Source organism: Peromyscus californicus, unplaced genomic scaffold (genome assembly GCF_007827085.1).
Source record: "Peromyscus californicus insignis strain IS unplaced genomic scaffold, ASM782708v3 Scaffold_3__1_contigs__length_106647218, whole genome shotgun sequence".
In the NCBI taxonomy this organism is placed as follows: Eukaryota; Metazoa; Chordata; class Mammalia; order Rodentia; family Cricetidae; genus Peromyscus; species Peromyscus californicus.
This window is the reverse complement of record NW_026294551.1, coordinates 105,131,043-105,147,235: the sequence shown is the minus strand read 5'-3', so window position 1 is coordinate 105,147,235 and position 16,193 is coordinate 105,131,043. Positions and strand designations below refer to the sequence as shown.

Sequence of the window (16,193 nt, the reverse complement as noted above, 5' to 3'; positions counted from 1 at the left end):
TGGACAGGTGGATCTACTTCAGGCTTTTTCTGTCTCACCAGCGTCCTGTCAGACACAAAAGCGGCCAGGGTGCCAAGCTAAGAGGGTTGGACGGCTCCAGGGCAGCAGGACAGCCCATCATCCCAGGATGCCTGTCTACCTTGGAAGACCCCCTTCCCTACCCCTCTAAGAGTCAACCGATGCCCACCAAGTCAGCTGGAAGCAATTTTCCGGGAGAAATGACGCCCCTATTCCTATTCACTCACTTTTTTATAATAAGCAAAAAGTCTAGAATGTTAGGATCCTGTACATGTACAGCTCGGGGTCTTGCATCTTACATCATCAGGGGCGCCGGCGACTACACGCAATCTGCACCTTAAAAAGCCGGATGGGGACCCCCACCCTCTCTCTCTACTCCCTGCTCTCTGCTCTACTCCTGCCATCTCTCCCTCCCCCCAGGCCTGGCGCCCCCCCTTTCCCTTCTAATAAAGCTCTAAAACCTACCACTGGGTTCTGACGTGATCGTTACCTTTCCATGCGGTAACCAGCACCTCCACCAGTGCCATTTATCTATCACCTGCTTAACCTGCTACAGGCTGAGCTTTCCATGGATAATACACCCAGAAAAAGAGCTAGCAGGCCACAAAAATCCCCACTCTCTTAGGACTTCTGCTATCTTTGAGTAAGACAAAAACTGAAATTCAGACCTCACTAGACAGAAACAAGAATGACCTCAACAGTCCCTTTGTCCATGAGGAAATCAGACAGCATGAACACACCTGTCATGGATGCTTGAGAAATGTGTGTTTATAAATGGTGTGTGTACCCTCCTTCCCTCCTTCTCCTCAACTCCCTCTTATGGGTGTTGTAGCCTGTTAGGATTTCTATTGCTGCGATGGATGAAACATCATGACTAAAGTAACTTGGGGAGGAAAGGGTTTATTTGGCTTACACTTCCACACTGCCATTCATCATCAAAGGAAGTCAGGGCAAGAACTCATGCAGGGAGGGCAGGAACCTGGAGCCAGGCCATGGAGGAGTGCTGCTCACTGGCTTGCTCCTCATGGCTTTGTCAATCTGCTTTCTTACAGAACCTAGGACTACTAGCCCAGGGATGGTGTCACCACCCACAATGGGCTGGGCCCTCCCTTATCAATCATTAATTAAGAAAATGCCTTACAGCTGGATCTTAGTGAGGCATTTTTCTCAACTGAGGATCCTTCCTTTCAGATAACTTTAGTTTGTGTGTCAAATTGACCTAAGATTAGCCAGCACACAGCCTGTCCTGTCTTTCCCCTTTTGTATTTTTGGAGCATGATCTTCTGTAAACACAGGCACTGAAGTCCTGACTCCCCTTCCTCTACCTCCCAAGTGCGGCCACTCAGCTCAACTTCTATGTGCACTTTAGCAGAGTGCACTCAATGATTTCTCCCTCAAGTCTTTCTGACTCATCTCCACAGGGACACATCATTTGGATCTGCCACCCTTCCATTATTTATGCTCTGTCCAACAGCAAAACAAAAAACAAAACAAAACCAAAAAAAAAACAGGGCTGGCAAAATGGCATGAGATTGTGGTTGGTTTTGATGTCAACTTGTCACAAATTAGAAGTACCTGAGTAGGGAGCCTCACCTGAAGAAGTGTCCTAATTACTTTAGTTGGTATGGGAGACCCACCCCAACTGTGGCTGGCACATTGTGGTAGCCAAGGTAAAAAGGTTACGGCAGAGGGGAAATCAGCAGCCCTCTTCTCATGTGGCCTGCTCTAGCCACCCAGGTGATTTGTTGCTAATGCTGCTGCTGCTGCTTCCTTCAACAGTCTGGAGTTCCCAGATTTCCATTGTGGGCTGAGGATGAGGGACAATCAGGAATCTTCCAGCCTTGGGGGCCAGACTGAAGCACCCAGCCCTCTGACCTGACCAGCTAGCTACTGGGTTGTTGGCCTCTCCAGTGAGAGACTACTACTATTGTGGTATGACTCTAACTGCTGAAGTACCCCCACCTCAAGGACCAAGAAATTACCAGGTTCTCAGTTTCTCAGCTGTGAGACAAATGCTACAATTTGTAACAGAAGCTGACTTAAATTCTTTTATATATAATAAATATAATAATAACGTAATTATTCATCCCACTGTTTCCCTCTGGAGAACCCTGACTAATATACATGACCTGAGTTGAATCCCCAGAACTCATGCAAAGGTGGAAGGGGAGAACTGACTCCATGAAGTAGTTCTCCAACCTCTACACATCCACCATGGCACATGAATGCATGCACATGTATACAAACATACACACACAAAACTGCTCTTGATATCACCTACATAATAATATACAAGTAAAGTAAAATAAAGCAAATTCAAATCGTAATGAATGTCAAGAGTGTGTGAAAAGTGGTCCTACTGTAAACAGTGTATCCAACAGAGGAGCAGCCCTGACAAGCTGAGGCTCTTTTCAGCAAAGCCTGTGCTTAGCATGTCTTGATAACAGCTGCTTACTCATCACAACAGTGGGGCTGTGGATTCTGTTTAAATAGCACCACTTTTGAAAAGTTAATCAGTAAAGATCAACACTAACTACTTCCTAAGGAATAATATCACTTTGGAAAACAGAATAAGCTGTAGTGTAGCAGGTACACTTCGGTTACTTTTTGCAGGAGCTGGTAAGCATATCTCCTCAAATCAACAGTCTTCCACTACTGTTTGATAACTGATTTAAAGTGTGATGTTCTATGTAAAGGTCTGAGACCCTGGAACAGGAACTTCCTACGTGATTACTTAACCATGAAGCAAACTCCACACCTTTATTTATGCTTTTAAAAAAATTTAAAATTTTTACCTGTATGTGTAGTGCATGCATGAATGCATGTTTACATGTGTATGCATGCATTCAAGTGTATCAGATGTGCACATGTGTGTAGACCCAATTAACATCTGGTGCTCAATCACTTTCTATTTTATTTCTTAAGGCAATTTATTCTCTCAGCTGAAACCCAGCGCTCCCTGATCAGCCCGTCTCACTCACCAGTGTGCCTGTCTGAGTCTCCAGAGTGCTCCGATTACAAGAGGCCACCAAGTCTGCCCAGCTTTTGTGGCTTCTGGGGATCCACACTTATGCGCTTGTGTTTATGCAGCAACTGCTTTAGACAGTGGGCATCCCCAGCTCACAGTCTCACTCTATAGCTCTGCTGGCCTGGAACTCACTTAGTAACCTAGGATAGCCTAGAACTCACAGTAACCCTACCTCTGAGTGCTGGGATTAGAGGTGTGAGTACTGAGTCACCACACCTGGCCTGGGTTATTCTAGGATAGACTGTTTTATCAAAGCCTTTGAGTAGCTTTGTGAAAATGCAGACTATGCAAGGCCTTAATCCATCTGAAGCAGACGCAGACAGAACAAGCATTTGTCTACAGTTCAAATGAAAAAGATGAGTTATTCTTAAATAATTATAGCAACATACCTCACAGTAATTTAAAAGGCTGTGACTTGACTTCTTGCAGAGAAATGTCTATTAAATTATAATGTGATAAGAACCTGCATATGCAGCCAAATTTAATCAATACTCTTTAAAAAAAAAACAAACAAAAAACCAAGGGGGAAAAAAAAACCCTATCCTTGGGAGGCCAGCTCTTTTCTGAAGGGAAATGGAGGTGGAGTTGATCTAGGGGTTGAGGTGTATTGAAAATAAAAAATAAATTTAAAAAAATAGTAAAGATTCAATTAAACAAACAAAAAAACTAAATAAAAATAGCTCACATCTCTACTGTATGGCAGAAAGAAAAGACTCTAGGCAATAGGCAACAACACTGAAAATGCAACCTGCCTTCTTTATCCGTCAGTGCTGCAGCTATGGGTTCAACAAAGTGCACACAGGAGGCATCTTTAAAACACTGCTTTACCCTGCACATGTCCTCCTTTCCCTAACTGTCCAGTACAACATTTTCTATACTGGACACAATAAGTGAGCTAGAGATGATTAAAGTAGACAGAAGGAGCTGGAGAGATAGGTCAGCACTTGAAAGTGTGTGTGCTGCTGTTGCAGAGGACCTAAGTTCAGTTCCCAGCACACACACTGGGCAGCTTACAATTGCCAGCAACTCCAGGCCTCCACAAGCATGCACTCTTATGCATATATCCTGCTATACACATAATTAAAAATAGATCTTTAAAGTAGACAGAAGAATGTGTATAGGTTATATGTAAACATTACATCACTTTATATAAGAGTGTCTTAGGGTTTCTATTGCTGTGAAGAGACACCATGACTGTGGGAATCCAGTTCCCACCTTTTCAAGGGTTCTTGAGGGGAGGAGAGAGGAATGAGGAAATGATAGAAAGATAGAAAAGAGATGATAAGAAAAACACAGGACAGCTTCAGGAGGGCCCTGGGTCAATACTCAGTCGCCTCAAGGTTTATTCCAAAGGGCCTTTTATCCACTACCCAGGGGAAAGGCAAAAGACCCCCACCCCCACCCCGCAAGATCAAAGCACAATGTACAGTCAAATGTAGACCCTTCGAAACACTTGATAAATATTCCCGTGGCCAAATCATCCCATTATGCAGCCCTGCTAGGTAAAGCAAGCTCAGATTCTCTGACCTTGAGTAATTTGGGCCCCCACACATGACCAAGGCAACTCTTAAAGGAAAACATTTAATTGAGACTGGCTTACAGTTCAAAGGTTCAGTCCACTGTCATCATGGCGGGAAGCATGGAGGCATGCAGCAAACATGATGCTGGAAAAGGAGCTGAGAGTTCCTTTTGGAGACTTCAAAACCTGCCCTCACAATGACACACTTCCTCCAGCAAGGCTACAACTACTCCAACAGGGCCACACTTCCCAATAGTGCTACTCCTTATAGACCAAGCATTCAAACACATCAGTCTAGAGGGCCATACCTATTCAAACTACCACAAAGGGCCTTGCATATCCTTGGATTCTGTTACCCACAGAATGTTTGGAAACAAGAGTCATAGATACTGATGGCTGAACATGCAGATACCAATAATAACATGCCATTGGTAGGGTGGTGAGACAAGAGTGTTTAGCCTAAAAAGCAACACAATTGTATTTTTCCATAAAAACACTTTGCCCACTGGGTGGTTGTAGCACATGCCATTAATCTCAGCACTTGGGAAGCAGAGGCTGATGGATCTCTGTGAGTTTGAGGCCACCCTGGTCTACAGAGAGAGTTCCAGGACAGCCAGGGCTACACAGAGAAACCCTGTCTGGAAAAACTAAAACAATAACACAAAACAAAAAACCTGCTTTGCCCAAGTAAGAACATAATATTGCTAATATATATAAATAGAAGTATGCTTTTCTAAAACTTAAATAATAAAAATTGCAGCACACCCAAGATACCAATAGTTTGGTTTTCCTGGATATGGAGAGAAGATGGAGTTGGAAGCAGAGTCACATCAAAATTAAAGGGTTTAAAAAAAAAAGCCAAATTGTACTTGTAGACTAGTGTCTGGTGGTTATTAAGAGATAGAAATAAGGAGTCTGATTTCAAGGTACCAAGATTTGAAACCTGTGATTCATTTTATTGTTACATAAAAGGTGAAACTAAGCTAATATCTGCTTTTGGAATACAAAAATCCTCAAGTCTTGCCATGAACAAACTCTTACTCTGAAGGTGAACTTCCAGTCTCTCGCTCCCAGTAACACTTGTGTTGCTAAGCTCCTGCTTCATAGCTCCATGGCTGATTAGAGCACGTGTTCTGAGTACAATCTATATCACTCCAAGTGTTTCATAAACATCTTGCATTTACTGGAGAGATCTGAAGTCAGATAAGGCTCAATTATTCTTAAGTCTCTCCGTCTGTATCATTTTATTACCTAAGTCTAATTTTAGAAAAAAAATGTTTTTTAATTTATTGACAGGGCTATCAACATGTAATTAAACATCATTAACTGTCAGGTGGAATAAGAAAGAATGAAAAACAGAAAGGAAGAAATAGGCACAATAATATTACTTGAACATGGAAATCACCGACTACAGAGTATCTGAACTAGAAATGTCCCTTAGTCAATAAGATCCAAAGCTTTTCAATTACCTGGCCTGATGTAGTAACTCCCCATCCAAGAGAGCATCCACCCAAACACCTGCTCCGAACACCAGTTATAAGGCAAGTTATACAGGCTCTAGAGGCACAGTGAAGAGAACAATCCCTAGCTTTTAGCAGTGAAGGAAGCCAAATCAATCCGATACTTAAAATGTTATCCCCAGCAGTGTTATACCAGACTACCATTCTAAAACTGTTCAGCTGACTTCCTACCTTCTGCTCTGCCCAACCTGAACCTCCTTACTCTTGGGCAGAATGGTTCCCAAAGCCACAAACTTGTGAGGTGCCCTTGACCTCTCCCTTCATTTCAGATCCTGGGCCAGCTCACATTCCCAGACTGATGCGCACAGGTGAACTTTCTGTGAGAACTCAGTGAGGACAGCAGAGGGCTCCAGCAGAGATAGCACAAAACTCAAGGCTGGAGTGTCACTGTGACTCCTAGAGGGACGGCTGGGAGGAGGCTCCTTCACTCTCCGGCTGCCTGCCCAGGGACCAGGCCAATGCTTATCTGCAGGGTGCCTGCAGTCCCACTGGTCTCTGCAGTACTGTTACTTGTGCGCCCTTCTCCAGGGATTTTCTGAAGAATTCTCTTACTTGCAACAGTATGTGTGAGCTTCCTGTTTGCGTGCAGCCCGGCATCCTGACTAACTCCTCCCGTGCTTTCCACCTCTGTCTCTCCACTGCACCCCCAGCACCCAGCTCGGGTCCTCACCAGCTCTCAGGTACAGCAACACAAAGCCCAATTGTTATCCTCACACCTGGGCCCTAGCATACTGGAACTACAATAACAGTGTCATTCTTTGTCCTCTGTAGATACCTCGGACGCCCCTACCTACTGCTAAGGACAAAATGTGAACTCCAGAACAGGACACATCCAACTCCCACAACCAACATTCTTCCCCAGCCACCCAAAGTGGCACTCTACAGAGAGCGCTGTGCCCTGAGCGCCTTGGAGCAGGGGCCTGAGCTCAGACCACCACCTCACATGCTGAACCCATTACAAGGAGGGTGCTTTCATTCCTATAAGCATGAGGAAACTGAAGCCAAGTGGCTTGCTTTGGGCTTATTCCTGGGCATCAAAGCATCGCATCTAAATCTACACTTGACTACGACTACACTGAAAAGCCTTCTAGTATAGTATTTTATTTTTTATTTGGTGACTAGATACAGTGTATTTTGACCACATTCACTCAACTCCTCCCCTTAGCCTCACCCTCACCTCCTACTTCCTACAACCTCTTGTCCTCTTTTTCTGTTTTTATGAGCCAGAGTCCAATCTGGGTTGTCCATATCCTCCTAGTGTGGGGTTACAAGTGACTGCACTACCAGGAGACACACCCTTAAAAAAACCTGACTCTCTCCTCTCCAGAAACCATCAACTGTCCACAGCCCTTCAGTTGGGAGGGCAGGATCGTGAACCCCACTCAATGCTAAAATGCTGACTGGCTTGTTCTTGTGTAGGCAACCCCAGGTGCTGTGAGCTTGTGAGTCCTGTCACACCCGGAAGACAGCTTTGCTCTGGGCCTCCCTAACCTCTGGCTCTTACAATTTTTCTGCCCTCTCTTCTGTGATGCTCCTTGCCCCTGTGAGGAGGAGATGATACAGATGCTCCATTCGTGGCTGGGCACTTCACTAAACCTACTACTCTTATTCTGCTAAATGGACACAGCAGCAAACCTCTCTCTGAATTCACGTCTCTTGCCCACACATTAGTGCAGCTCTCAGGATTCATCAAAGAAGTTTCTTTGTGCAGTGGATGGTGGCTAATGCAGAACCTTACAACTGGTCAAAGAGTAGAGTGTTAGTGGGGTGCCCTATGCACATGGCTTAAACATGCCATGGATGGCAGGTTCACTGTGCACAGCACACCCATCAGCAAGGACCAGAAGAAACAATCACTGGAGATAATGACATTCTTGTCCCCACCTAGCTTAGAGTCTGAGCCCATTCTGTGCACCTCCACTCCCCGCCCCAACACACAAATTAAAAGCCACTACCAAAACAAAACAAAACAAAAAAAGAAGTTCACAAAAGCACTATTTGTAAAAGCCAAGAAGAGGAAAGCACCCAAATGTCTACCAACTGATAAATAAAATAATATATATCCATACAACTGAATACACTGAAGTAAAAATGAGGCTCTGATATCTGCTACAATGTAAATGAACCTCAGTAACATGCTGTGCTGGACAGTTTTATGTCAACTTCACATAAGCCAGAGTCATCTGAAAAGAAGGAACTTCAAGTGAGAAAATGTCCCACTAGACTGGCCTGTGGGCAAGCCTACTATATATTTTCTTGGTTAATGATTGATGGAGGAGGGCTCAGTTCACTGTGGGCAGGGTCACCTATTGGGCTGGTGGTCCTGGGTTTTATAAGAAAGCAGGCTGAGTAAGCCATGAAGAGCAAGCCAATAAGCAGCACCCCTTTCCATCAGCTCCAGGTTCCTGTCCTGAGTACCTGCCTTGACTTCCCTGAGTCAAGGTGTGTGACCTAAGAGTTTAAAACTAAAATGAATCCTTTCCTTGCCGAGTTGTTTACGGGCATGGTGTTTTATCACAGTAACTGACACCCTAACTAAAAGGGCTACATACTGAATGACTACACTTCCATGACACATCCAGAACAGCCAAATCTATGACAACAACAATTAGTGCCACCAAGAACGGGATGGTGAGTGGGAAGTGACTGAGGGCTGGCATTTCTTCATGTAGTGCTCACAGTATGCTGGACTTAGACAGTAGTGACTAGGGTAGAACTCTGTGAACACACTAAAGACCCCTTCATGAACCTCGCAGTATATGAGCTAAGTATGAGTAAAACTATTACTTTAAGAAATAATGGCACAGAGGCATAGAATAGTGCCCCCACTCAGGGGCCTGCTTGAATCTGCCTGCAACAGGATAATCTGTCTTAAGAACATAGAGTCTGTTCAAATGAAGAAAGGATTGATTTTCTACCAATAAATCCCCATTGTGACCAACCACAAAATGAAATCCAAAGTAAACGGAGCCAAGAACAAAAGAGCATACAACGCAATCAGCCAGCAGGTATAGGAGGGAACCAACGTAAGACTGCACAAGGAAAAGGGTTCTCCAACACACAGCTCACTCCTGCTGCTCACAGCAACCTCAACAAGTCCAAGCCCTCTGCCACACGAGGAGAAAATCTGCCAGCCTCTTGACTGGCACAGAATGAGGGAAATGAGCATTCTCTCCTCTGACTTCATCAACATCCGCAGAAGGTCTGTTTGTACTTGGCTGTCAGGAGCCTTTCACCTCAGAGCGCTGCTAAATTAAACAAGACTATGATGTATTGAACATAGCCAGACACCCTGGCCAGCCAAGAGACTTGTCAGGCAATGGCTAAAGATGCAGGAAATCAAGAGAAAACAGCACTGGGAGGGCGACACAGCTTGACTGTCACTCTGTTCAAAACTGCAGTCTACAACACCATCCCTAACACAATACCCACATCCTCTGTGGACATGCACAGACACACAGACAGATGGATCTGGGACCAAAGAAAGGATCTGAGACATGCATTTTAAAACCTACAAGGACATATTCCACAATCTTACTGTGCCCTTCTATCAGATACTCAATGAACAAAATGAGGTCAGGAAAGCAGGGCACAGTACTCAAGAATGCACCACAAGAAAACTTCTTCCTGCTCACAGCTCCATGTGACACCCCAGACAGGGCTTATCCTCAGTCCCAATCACTGAACCAGCCACGCTTCTTCCAGAATCCAGCTTCATGGAACAACCGCCAAAAGACCCCTCGAAGACTTCATACTAAGTAATCTCCCTCCTCCATCCAGCCCCCGCCATAGAACTGAAGACAAGAAGCCATCAATAAAGTCTCTCATCAAATGTATTAAATCAGGGTGTGACACAAAGCCTTCATTCACCTAGCAGGAATTTAAAAGCACTGAACCAAGACATTTGAAGTGCATATTGTGCAGAACAGTAATTGGTAACCTTTCCATAAGACTGATGCAATCTGATTATAATTCCCAAGTGTCAGCAGTCAGTTCTGAAGGTAAAAGAAAGAGGAAGTGGGATGGCTTCAAGCACTCAGGGAGAGGTGTGGGAGGGTACCCTTTCCCCTGACAGCAATTCTCATTTGACTGAAGGCTGCTAGAACAAGCTCAGACTGAAAAATTCTGTCACATTAGAATCGATTGAAAGGCAATCAAGATGAAATTTACTGGGTTTAACATACACACTTAACTTTCACCTTCCCTTCTCTGAAGACACAGGAGGAAAAAGAGCTTGTGTGGAGCTGTGTCTATGCTAAAGGGGAAGGCTGGTTCGCACTGTATACTCAGATGTCAAATCAGCAACCAGGCTAAATAGTGGCAGCTTTCTTCTGCCTAGCTCCAGAGAGATTTCCATCACACCACACACAAGGCACAGCTTTCAGGGCTGACAAGGAAGCAAATTTTTCAGGGAGTATGGGACACAGAGCTGAGGGATGTGGAGCTTAGTAAATAGCTTGTGGCTACTGCTTTCCTCGCCCCCGACCACATCCAAAGTTCGACCTTTAGCCTAAAAGTACAAGGAGAGAATAAATCAGACTGATTCCGGGAACCTCCTGTTTCCACTACACAGCTCAGTTTGACTCCTTCCTACAAGCTCAGTCTTACTGATGGGGGAATGTCTTTCTGTACACTGCAAATATGTGTTGCTCTGATTGGTTAATAAATAAAGCTATCTGGCCTATGGCAAGGCAGCTTAGAGGCAGGCAGGAAATTCAAAGAGAGAGACAGGAAGAAGGCAGGGAGAGATGCTAGCAAGCTGCCCAAGGAGCAACAGGTAATGAGACACAGATAAAGCCACGGAACACGTGGTGACACATAGATTAATAGCTATGGGCTAATTTAAGATATAAGAGCTAGCTAGCAAAAGGCTTGAGCCATGGCCATGTAGTTATAATTAATAAGTCTCTGTGTGTTTACTTGGGGGACGCAAGTGGGAGAGATTTGTCCTGATCACCAGCAGGCCGGGACACAGGAAATCTTCCAACTACATCTTACCTCCATCACTGCAAGACAGTTTCTTCTAGAAAGTTGACAGTCACACACCCTGAATGCTCAGACTCAACCTCCCCCTCTGCCCAACTTTATCCAGTGACCACCGAGTCTGCCAGTTTAAACTCAAAACTGCCTGCAATGGGAGGAAGCTGCTAGAGACACCGAATTTGGACCAATCACCGTGTGAGAAAGTCTTGAGATCAGCTTACAGTGCATTTCACCAATGCAACTGAGTTTGAATTAAGATTTCCATTCACGCCAGGCGGTGGTGGCGCACGCCTTTAATCCCAGCACTCGGGAGGCAGAGCCAGGTGGATCTCTGTGAGTTCGAGGCCAGCCTGGGCTACCAAGCGAGTCCCAGGAAAGGCGGAAAGCTACACAGAGAAACCCTGTCTCGAAAAACGAAAAAAAAAAAAAAAGATTTCCATTCACTACTCACTTCCCACAAGTAACTTAGAACTGGGGTTTCAAGGCATTCTCACCAGTAAAACAAAAGGGCTATATAAACAACTATACTACCACAGAAAAGGAATTCCAGAACCAAGAACTGCAGAATCTTAAGGAAATGTAGGGGGATTATACTATTATTCCCAGTAAGACACAGGAGGAGGTACAGGAGAGTCTCCTTCATTCAGGACCTACTACTGCCTATCAAGTCCACCTCAGCCTACCTGTGCACTATTTATTATAAGGAGTTGTTAGGGTTGACAAGACGGCTCAGCTGGGGAAGAACTTGCCCCAAAAGCCTAAGCACCTAAGTTTGATCCAGATCCCATAATGGAAGGAAAGAATCAACTCCCCAAAGTTGTCCTCTGACCTCTACACATGCACTCTCCCTCCGTGCATGCGTGCGCGCGCGCGCGCGCGTGTGTGTGTGTGTGTGTGTGTGTGTGTGTGTGTGTTTCTCTCTCTCCCCCCAAGATGGCACAAATGTAAAATGTAGCCTCTGCACACCTCACCACCTCTAGATTCCATAACCTCAAACACTCGTAAGACAACTACCCATTACATTAGAGGAAAGGTAGTTGTTAAGAATTTATGTCTTAAGCCGGGCGGTGGTGGCGCATGCCTTTAATCCCAGCACTCGGGAGGCAGAGCCAGGCGGATCTCTGTAAGTTCGAGGCCAGCCTGGACTACCAAGTGAGTTCCAGGAAAGGCGCAAAGCTACACAGAGAAACCCTGTCTCAAAAAACCAAAAAAAAAAAAAAAAAAAAAAAAAAAAAAAAAAAAAAAAAAAAAAAAAAAAAAGAATTTATGTCTTAAAAGGAAATTGTTTTAAAATCATAAAAGACTTACCTCAATAAAAATATTTATTTTCCTGTCTTACATTATCTTCCTTAGCACCTTTATTATGAACCTGAAAAAAGAAGTAGAAATTACTTTTTCTTGACCACCTACCACATGCCAGCAGGTGATTACAGACAAGCCAGAGCACTGAGGTCACCAAAAAGGGGACCCTGACCGTGAAGGGAAAACATCTAAACCCTTCAGGGACCCACAGATAACGGGTACTCTGCCTCTGGCTAAGAGCTGGGCATGGTGTTCAGACCACCTGCACCAATCAGGGTATCTTCAGTCAGCCATCACACCTCTGGGCCCATTTTCTGTGTGTCTACCAACAGCATCCAACTATAGACACGAGGGTCACATTGGATGACCCAGCCATCGACTCCTCGGCGGCTCTTGAACATACACGTTGAACAAACACTCATGCTTTTGTTATTATAGCTCCTTGTAAAGAGAAATCATCCTCTCATTACATCTCTCTAATGTCTGTTTGGTTCCTATGACTGTCTCCAAAGTGCTAAGAGTATAACAGGTGGGATGAGCTACCTGACTTGCAAGACAAAAAGGAAGACCAGAGTCGATTCTTCCTTCATTTGTCTACCATTGTCTGGTTTGCCTCTACCAGGTATTTGCATGGGTTCTAGGTGTTCTTCATAGGAGGAACATGGTCTCTCTTCAGTTTCCAACCTACTGAGGTATAAATCACCAGCCGAACAAGCTGCTGGATATGACGTTTTTACTGTGGTAGAGTGCTTTCCTAGCAAAAAAGACCCTGGGCTATATCACCACAGCAGTAAAATAATTGGAAAAACAATAACAACAACAACAACAAAAAAACCAAAAACCAAAAACGGTGATGACCCTGCATAGACTAAGATCTTAATTCTAACTTGAACTCTAACATTCCTGTGGCTTTTCTCTTTTAAAAATGTCAATGAGAGTAGGAAACAATGAGAGAAGGCAGAGGTTGTGCATACTTAAACGTAAGTTTGCCCCTTCCTCCTTTTACAGATGAGGCAATCCAGGCTTGGAAAAAGCTAAACAGACTTTTGAGTTATTTCTTTAATGCAATTTTACTTCTTTTATTTCCCCTAGAAAAGTAGGACACAAAGTGCAAAGATGTGCCTAACACATACACACAGCAGCCAGCACTAAGCTCCCAGCAGGCTCTGGGGCAAAGGCACCAGAGTACAGTGGATACTTGCAGAGATGGAACTGAGTCTGCGGGCCCCTAGAACACCACACTAAATCTTGGACCAAAGACTGAAGTGTAGAAGTAAACCCACAGACTTAACAGAAACAGAAATGAGGACACTTCTTAGTACATCCAAATTCAGGCTCTATGGAAGACTGACAGAAACCATGAGAACCTTAAAGAAAACATGTGGAGCTAGAGCACTGGCTGCTCTTCCAGAAGATCTGGCTTCAATTCCCAGCACCTGCATGGTGGCTCACAATTATCTATCACTCCAGTCCCAGGGGACACAACATCTTCCGGCCTCCATAGACACTGCCTGACCCTGAGCGCAGATACACATTCAGGCAAAACACCTACAGACATAAATAGATTGTTTTTTAAGAATATCCTTTTTTTTCTTTAATGGGGCTGGAGAGTCAAGGTAGAAGGTGAAGACTGATACCCAAGGTTGTCCTCTGACTTCTACGTGCACAGTCCCAAAAAAAGAGTGACATGGCACACACTGAATCGGGCTGTGTATGTGTTTTAGGGTTGCTATTGCTGTGATCAAACACCATAACCAAAGCAAGCTGGGGAGGAGAGGGTTTATTGGGCTCACACTGCCACATCACTGTCCATCACTGAAGGAAGTCAGGACAGGAACATGGAGGCAGGAGCTGATGTGGAGGCCATGGAGAGGTGCTGCTTACTGGCTTGCTCCCTATGGCTTGTTTAGCCTGCTTTCTTATAGAACCCAGGACCACCAGCCCAAGGGTGGCCCCACCCACAATGGGGCCTTCTCAAATCAATCCCTAATCAAGATAATGCCCTGTAGGCTTGCCTGTAACCAGATCTTGTGAAGGCATTCTCTCATTTGCAGTTCCCACCTCTCAGATGACTTTAGTTTGTGTCAAGTTGATATAAAACTATCCAGCATAGCATGTAATCCACAGATTATTTCACAGCCTGTGGAGTATGTTTATGTGTTACATGTAAACACTATCTCAAATTAAGGCACAAGCAAACCTGGATTTCATCATCTACACAGGAGTCTTGGAATCAACCCTCCACAAAACCTTAGGACAAGCACACCTGTGTAAGTTCAAAATGGTGCAACTTATGAACAAAGTATTTATGAAAATTAAAACACACAGCCCACTAACCCAGCAACCCCACTTCTGGGAGGACATTACCATGGCAAGGAAGGTCTGTAACACTGAAGACAAAATGAATGTTTCCAAGTGGAGCTAGCTAAGCAGACCCAGGACAGAACAGATGCCTAGAGCTATTTAAAGATGTTTTCTGGGGCTGATGACACCAGTGGCTCTGAAGTTAGAGCACTGGCTGCTCCTGCAGAGGACCCAGGTTTGATTCCCAGCACCCACATGGTGGCTCACAACCAACTGTAACTCCTATCTCGGGGAATCCAACACCCTTTCTGCCCTCTAAGGCCATTGCATGCATGTGGTACACAGACATACATACAAGCAAACATACACATAAAATAAAAATGAATACAATCTTTAAAATAAAGTGTTTTTTGTAAATGAACACTACACACTTACTAAGTGCTAACATCAAACACTCTCAAGAGCATATAAACTAAGTAACTAATGGAGAGCCAGGGCAAGACAGGCTACATAGTGCACTGTACTTTATATAAAGAAATATTACAGCCCACTGGCATTTGCTTGTATCTACAAAGAGAAATGATGAACATATTTATAGGAAACAGATAAAAGCTATATGGGGGGGACCCAAGAGAATTGAAAACTTGGCTTTCCAGACATGCCGACATTATTTAAGTGTTTGAGTCATATGAATATTTTGTCTATATAAACAGAACTCTTAAATGTTGAAAAAATACTCACACAAAGAGAACTGCCTGAAAGCCAGAGTTCAAATTTAATGATTAGGGGGGAATATTCTCTTAAATTCGATATTGAAAGGCAAGCAAAGCATGTGATGATGCTAAAGTGTGGTTTCTAGAGCAGTAGCCATGGCTGACTTGGTAAAATGCAAAGTGCCCCCCCCCCCCCCCCCCCCCCCCCCCCGTTCCCTGCCCAGACTCCGGTGGTGGTCAGCAGTCCTGGGGTATGTGCTCCACTCTGCTGCTGCTTCTGCGTTTTCATGTGTATGTAATGTACACTGTGTATACCCACATGTCTGTGTGTGTGTGTAAATGCATGTGAAGGCCTGAGATAGATAGATGTCAGGGATCATCCTTGGTTGCTCTTTCACCTTATTCATAGAAGCAGGTTCTCTCAATCAAACCCAGAGCTCACTGATATAGGTATGCCATCTCTGCATACCTATATATGACAGGTGGGCTGCCACACCCACCCAACATTTCCCTGGGCCTCCGCTTAGCTCAGCACTTGTCTGCTTGACAATCAAGCCCTAGGGTCTTATGACGAGCTGCTAGTGGGGGACCACCAGACCTGAGAAGGGGCAAGCTGCACAAGCACTGCTGTGCAGTTGGGTTTCCTGTGAGCCACTCTCAGTGTCCAATGGCTGAGACACCAGGGGACAGCTCTGCACATACACTGCCTGCTTCCTACAGTCAGTGTTTTCAAACACATTTCTTCCCAAGCAGTAGCAATTGTGAATCGCTGAAATTAATCTAAGGATGACCCATCCGAGAAAAAG

At 44.6% G+C, this 16,193-nt stretch overlaps 1 protein-coding gene across 2 annotated transcripts in view; it reads right to left on the bottom strand.

Annotated features, from left to right (window-relative positions):
• Positions 1-16,193, bottom strand: part of Mrtfb (myocardin related transcription factor B) — a 168,881-nt gene that overhangs the window by 149,427 nt on the left and 3,261 nt on the right. The window contains exon 2 of one of the 2 annotated variants that reach the window (XM_052759556.1): positions 12,377-12,437. The exons of the other annotated variant lie outside the window; for it this stretch is intronic. The gene's annotated coding sequence lies outside the window, so the exon portion shown is untranslated. The remainder of the gene's footprint in view (positions 1-12,376; positions 12,438-16,193) is intronic. 2 annotated transcript variants of the gene reach the window in all.